The sequence below is a fragment of the Rhineura floridana genome, chromosome 7 (assembly GCF_030035675.1).
Source record: "Rhineura floridana isolate rRhiFlo1 chromosome 7, rRhiFlo1.hap2, whole genome shotgun sequence".
Classification (NCBI taxonomy): Eukaryota; Metazoa; Chordata; class Lepidosauria; order Squamata; family Rhineuridae; genus Rhineura; species Rhineura floridana.
Window position 1 is genome coordinate 57,038,837 of NC_084486.1, and position 6,580 is coordinate 57,045,416.

Genomic DNA, 6,580 nt, shown 5'->3' on the forward strand with positions numbered 1-6,580 from the left:
ATATCTATTCATCAAAGTCAAAGTTCTATCTAGGACCCAAGATTTATCACAGCTGCAGTTCCAAAATAAAAAGGCAAAAATGCTTGTTATATAGATACAGGAACATTTAATGGCTCGCGGATAACCACTCAACCAGTCATGCCTGGTGTGTACATTTCAGGCAGTCTCTTATTAGGCTCACACAAAAGCTCCATCCTCTTGCTAATTCAGTAGTATTTGTTTTGGGCAAAAGCCAGCATCTCCTGCTTGTGTCAATGCATTTATATTACAAAGGGCCTGCAGATTCTGACCTGTTTGACTTATGTTGGAAAAATGCACATTTCCTCTTCCTTTAAAATATTTCTCTTCCATATACAACTTGTTTTTCCTTCCCATATTTGGGAATGTCTGCAAAAGCCTAATTTTATATGCATTTCCAATAGCATATTTTTATGAAGTTAATCCCTAGATAATTATAGGGAAAATCATATTAATTTCTCTAAGTGGCTCTGTTTTTCTTAGAAAATTGTGGGAATGAAATAATTCCAAAGGCTGAAGCAGATTTTGTATAACATAAGTAATGTCCAAACCATTGTTGTTTAGAAACTTTTAAAGTGAGATATGAAAACTCCCTTCCCCCCCTTAACAGTTGCGTTTCCTTGGGGGTAATGTATCTGGGGCCATATGACAGCAGTGGGTGGGACTGGATTCTTCATTGAGTATGGCCATCTCTCTCTCTCTCTCTCTCTCTCTCTCACACACACACACACACACACACACACACACACAAACAGAGCCCAAGTACATAAGAAAAGAAGAGTTCTGCTGGCTCAGGCCATGGGCCTATCTAGTCCAGCACTCTGTTGTTGTCACAACAGCCAACCAGATGCTCATGGGAAGCCTGCAAGCAGAACCTGAGCAAAACATCTGTGATTTCCATCTGTGATTTCCAGCAACTGATATTCAGACAGTGGAGGGAGAACTAGTAGCCATTGATAGGCTTATTCTCCATGAATTTGTCTAAACCTCTTTTGAAGCCATTCAATTTGGTGGCCATTCATTGCCACTATGGGATCAAATTCCATAGTTTAACTATGTGTTGTATGAATAAATACTTTCTCTTGTCTATTCTGAATCCCCCAACATTCAGCTTCATTTTAATATCCATGAGTTCTGGTACTGTATTCTCACCATGCCAAAGGCCAACTTGGTCTAGCATGCTGTACTCACAGTGGCCAACCAGATGCCTATTGGGAAGCCCACAAGCAGGACCCACATTCACACACACATACAAGCAAGCCCCACACTGCAAATTGGGCGAAAACCACTCCAAAGGAAGTCCTTTCACTCCCCCCCCAATGTCAATAGCAGGCTGTGGGCTCGATCTAGATTGGGAACCTGGTGGGGGAAGGGGCAGTAGGGAAGCTTTATCCTTTTGCCCACATTGTGGTTGTGATCCATACTGGGGGCCCAGCATCTGCAATTTGCATTGCCACAAAGGATCCATTTATTTAAGTGGTTTTATCCCCTCCCTCCTGCTGTAGTCCTGATCTGGATTAGGCCCCCAGTGCCTAAAATCTGCCGCTTTTCCATGCTGGCTGGGGAAGAAGAGAAACCAGCATGCAAGTTGAGGAGGGTGTGGGGCTGAGAAGAAGAAGCCCTGGGCTGGGTGGGAAGCCTCTCAGGCAGTGATTCTCAAACGGTGCTCCCAGGCACACTGGTGCACCCTAAGAGGTGGCTAGGTGTGCCTCAAATATTATGAAAGTATATTTTAAAAATGAGAACCCATTTGTATAGGGTAAGTAATAGTTTTCTATAGTTTATTTTTATTCATAGTTTAAAATATATTACTATATTTTTAATTTTGTACACAAAGTGCACCAGAAAAATTTTATATGTTTTACAGTGTGCCGTGAACCAAAAAAGTTTGAGAACCACTGCTCTAAGGGCTGCATGGAGTCCATAAGCTAGAGGTTCTCTATTTCTTTAAAGGATGGCCAAGATGCTCATAATATTAATATCTACCAAGCTATGGATTCTTTCACAAGCAGTTGTGATTGATTAAAAGGACAAGTAGAACTGAAATGTCGCCATATGAATGGCATCTTGTTTTGTGTAGAATGTAAGTGTATAATTCATTTTGTTTCTTTTAAGTGGAGGCCGGTGAAATGTATTGGGATTATGATTTCAATTTGCAGAATACCTTTGTCACTAAGACAATAACTTCTCTGTTGCATTTCTGTGAGGCCTAAAATGTTGGCTCCACCATACATCCCATGTAGTCACTAGCCCAAGTTTATATGAACTTTCTAAATGCAGCCTTGTAAACTCACAAATAATTTGCTATGTCTGATTTGTTATTAGTTTTAACAAAATTTCTCAAGCTACAGAGCATTGTTTTAGATTTTAATTCGCTTTATGGGTCTTGCATATTTCTCATTTGTCACCATTCATTTCTCAAGACACTTTGAAATGCTCTCTGGTCACTTGGAGCCATAAATTGTAGACATCATAAAACCATGAAAGCAAAAGATGAAACAACCACTATTAGGTCATCTAGCCCATCTTGCTGCCAATTCAAGATTGCTGTATGGATCTGGACAGTTCACACTGCCAAGGCAGACTTCCTGAGACAAATGAGAGTCACAATGCTATCTCAGACCACTGATATTTGGAGCAAACTCAGACATTGCTTCTGTATAAACTGATAGAGGTTCTCTTTCATGTTCATGTCTCACCAGAAAGGAAAATATATCACACACAACATATTGCTAGTGAGTGACTCTGCACTATTTCAAGATGCTGCTTGCAATCCTGCATGCAATTAAACTGCTTAAATCCCTTTTAAGATCAGTGAAATTTAAGCAGCCTAACTGTGGGCAGAATTGTGGCTGTGGCTATGCTACATCAAAGTATATTAAAGTCAATCATACTGTAATTCTGATGGTTTTGAGCCTCTGTAATATTTATGTTCATCATAATTAAAATATTTGCCAACATTAATATGTAAATATATTGCTTTTTTCCATTGTTTTTGTTTGCTTCTTAAACTATGGTTTAATGATATATCACAAACACTGACAACGCCCAGTGTGTGTCTCATTCAAGTCAGTTGTAAAACTCCTTTTTTAATTTTGTCTGGAACAGGATCATGATGCAAACAGAAGATTAGAGGAGGTGAAAATATAATTGACCTAATTTTGCAGCGATAATAACAGGGAAGCATGCCCTAATCACGCTCAGTTTCTTGGTTCATCCTAATCTAACAGTTCTTTCTAGTCTGTTTGCAAAATACTTCCTTCCACCTGCTGGGATATTCTGCTATATATGTTAATAGCACTGAGAATTGCCATAAAGGCAGTCCTGTTTGTTGTTCAATTAGGCTAAACCAGTGAGGTTTTAGTGCTCTTGTCGTTCTTTTCAACATGTGGGTGCCTTTTTCTCCTCAAAAATATCATCACAGCAAAAGTGATCCTTTTAAATCTGGAACAAAGAAGTAACACAGCAAATTGAAGCAATGCAGATGTAACTACAAAAGAACACGTCTTAAAGAGGACATTCTTTTCCCTATGTGAATTTGTAATTCCTATTCAGTTTAAATGAATCTCAGTATGTGTTCAGAATAAAAATGAAAATATACACTTCTCATTAGCTAACATTTCTTCAAGATTCAGAGATCATACCTGATAAAATTAGTGCATCAGTAGAAACTGGTAATATGATTGGCAGTGCTTTTTTGATAAAAAAATGAGGTGCTGGTACTCATATCTTGATAAAATGCTGTGGGTACCAGCACACAATGATTGCCATGGGCAGCAAAAAAAGGGAGTGCCAGTACTCTGCACAGGTGAGCACTGTCACACACACAAAAACACTGATTATTGCTTGTTTTTGTTTACTGCACTTATATTCCACTCACCCCTTCTCCAAAGAGCTTCAGTCTGTGAGATCCTTATATACCCTCCCATCAAAGTATTTGCTTGACCAAGATCTGATTAGCTTTAAAGATGGATCTACATAAGACATTTTTCAGACCATTGTCAATTAATATAGGTGTAGTGCCAAAATTTGCCGTCCAAATTCACAAAAGTTTGCTTCCACTGCTAAAGAGGTTTCTGTTTTTCTGCCTCATTCTCAGGACACATAAGAATTTAGAATTTTGGTTGATATAAAGTTTTGAGCTTACCCTATTGTTGTGAAGTGGCCAAGTGGTGTGTGTATGTATGCTTCCAGTAGCTTCTCTCATCCTGAAAAAGCCCCATGGTCATCTCAGGATGTCGTCAGCTGGCTTTAATTGAAGTGTGGGCACCTGGGAAGACAGCAGTGTACAGATCAACTGGTGAGATAATTTGTAGGATGGAAGAAAGGGCGCTCACAAGTAAGGTAACCACTACAAAATCTCTGCAACTCTCCCACACGCACGAGAATTCCACTGAAATGTCTCCCCCCTTTGATAACTTTTGAATGCAATTTTCTCATTAATTGATGGACAGAGGTAGGAAAGAAATGCAGGAGATTTTTTAGCCCAGCACTATTTAATAGCAGTAGTCTGTATAGTGTTAAAATTTGGGAATAGTGTAGAAAATCACTGTTATCTATCTGTCTGTTGACCGACAGACCAACCAACCTATTTCTCCACATCTGCATTTTATTGGTAAGTATAGTGCAAATATTGTATCAATTAATAGAACTTCATTTCTCCTTTTATAGGTTTTTAAAACTTCAGAGCCATTATAAAAATATTCTTCATCCCTGACAAGCATTTTCCTACTATGACTTGTTATTTGCAGTAGCATTACAGAATTCCATCACAAGCTTATCATGGCTATAATTAAAATTCAATGCAAAGCAACCTGAGGATCATCAGATTCCAGGTATTCATATAAAATCTGTTGCTATGGGAGCTGGTATTGAATAGCAAGCTAAATGGGGGAGTGGAAATCCGTAATGTTACATTATGTTTGCCCTGTTCCCACTGGAAGGGCCCTTAAAATAAAGTCACCTTTTATCTTTGCTTTCTGAATAAACATAAAACTGGATTTTTAGTGCAAAATCCCGATTTCAAGGTTATTGATGCCAGACTAAATTAATACAGTCTGTGCGATAGCATACAAAATCCTCAGCAAAGCCTGGGATACTCCTGTCTTTTGAATGCTTGACATTTGTTTTTCATCATGAACTTAAAGGTCACCAGCTACAGATGAATCAGGATACCTGCCTGAGTTTACATTTACATGTATTTTATTTTATTCCCATGTGAACTTTTTTTTATGAAATCCATCACTCAGATAAAACTGTATCCTATTATTATCTAGACTGGATAAACTAGGAGAGTTGTCAATATACTGCCTTTAAGAACAAACAAGAGTTATTTTTTCTCATGGTCTTCTGTAGGACAGAGTCATATGCAATGTACTCTGGACTATTGCTTTTCTTTTGTTCCAATCACTCCAGCTAAACAATTCTATTCACTATCGCTTAGCTTTGCTCAGTAAGTCATAACTCCTAATAACACTGGTGGATTTTTAAAAAATAATTAAGACTTCTTTAAGGTGTAAAAATAAAGGTACATAACTATTTAGATATATTCCCCAACTGATCATCACTGCTGTAGACAAAAATAATACAGCAAAATACAATTAGGACACATCAGAAGTGCTTGCACTTTTTTGAATTCTAATGTGAGTTTCTACACAAACAGAATCCATTAAGACATAACGCAGGATCCTGGAGTTTATACAGATTCAAAAAGAGATAAATATTGCATAATACAGAAAGTGCATTGCCCTTTCCTGCATGTAAGATTGTTCCCTCCCCTCCTCCTAGTTTCAGCTAGTAATGTGACCCGTCCCACTGTATAGTTTCTCTTTTTTAGCAAAACCAAATAACATTTTTTTAAAAAAACAACCAAAAATACCTGTGGAGTTGATCGAGCATGATGCATTCATTTTCCTTGATTTTGTAGTGAGGGAAAAGGCTAGCATGAATAATTCAAAAATAATGCTGAGACTGTTAAGATTTAGTACTGGAGAGGTCATTGCAGTTGGGAGAATGAGCTAGGAGACTATTACTATTCCACGATCTTTGAATCTCAAGGTGACATCATTATTATTTCTCTATACTATAATGTGGAGCTGCAACCAACTTATTGCAGTGTTTCTCTTGTAGGGTAGAAAGATCAATTACATACAGACCTCAAAATGTGAACTATAAGCATAGTATCCAATAAAACTGTCATTAACAGTCACCACAATTTTAGCTGCATGCTTCCAGGTCAAACTGTTTTAAAAATGATAACTGACATTGAAAGGTTGAATAAAGAGCACTCATCCTAAAGGGAACAATTTTTTAAAGCCAAATAACCACATTCATTTACATTTAATGTTAATCCTTTCCTGGGCTAATTTTTTAAACTAGATTTTATAGATGTCATGCATTGATAGAAGAGTTCACAGAGTTCAGGAAAAAAACAATTACACACCTTTAGGATTCTCAAGTAGACTGGATCCCAGACAAAGCATTCACATCCACATTTGTCTAGTCTGATATAATATATACACTTACCTGAGTGTAAGTACTGAACTCAGTGTGGCTTATGTCT

General features: G+C 37.7%; 1 long non-coding RNA gene across 1 annotated transcript; it reads right to left on the reverse strand.

Annotated features, from left to right (window-relative positions):
• Window positions 1-2,435: 2,435 nt before the first annotated feature.
• Window positions 2,436-6,187, reverse strand: LOC133388393 (uncharacterized). The gene is made up of 3 exons (XR_009763781.1): window positions 5,897-6,187; window positions 4,166-4,288; window positions 2,436-3,462 (listed from the first exon to the last, which is right to left on the reverse strand). It is a non-coding gene; the product is annotated as an uncharacterized LOC133388393 (long non-coding RNA).
• Window positions 6,188-6,580: the final 393 nt, after the last annotated feature.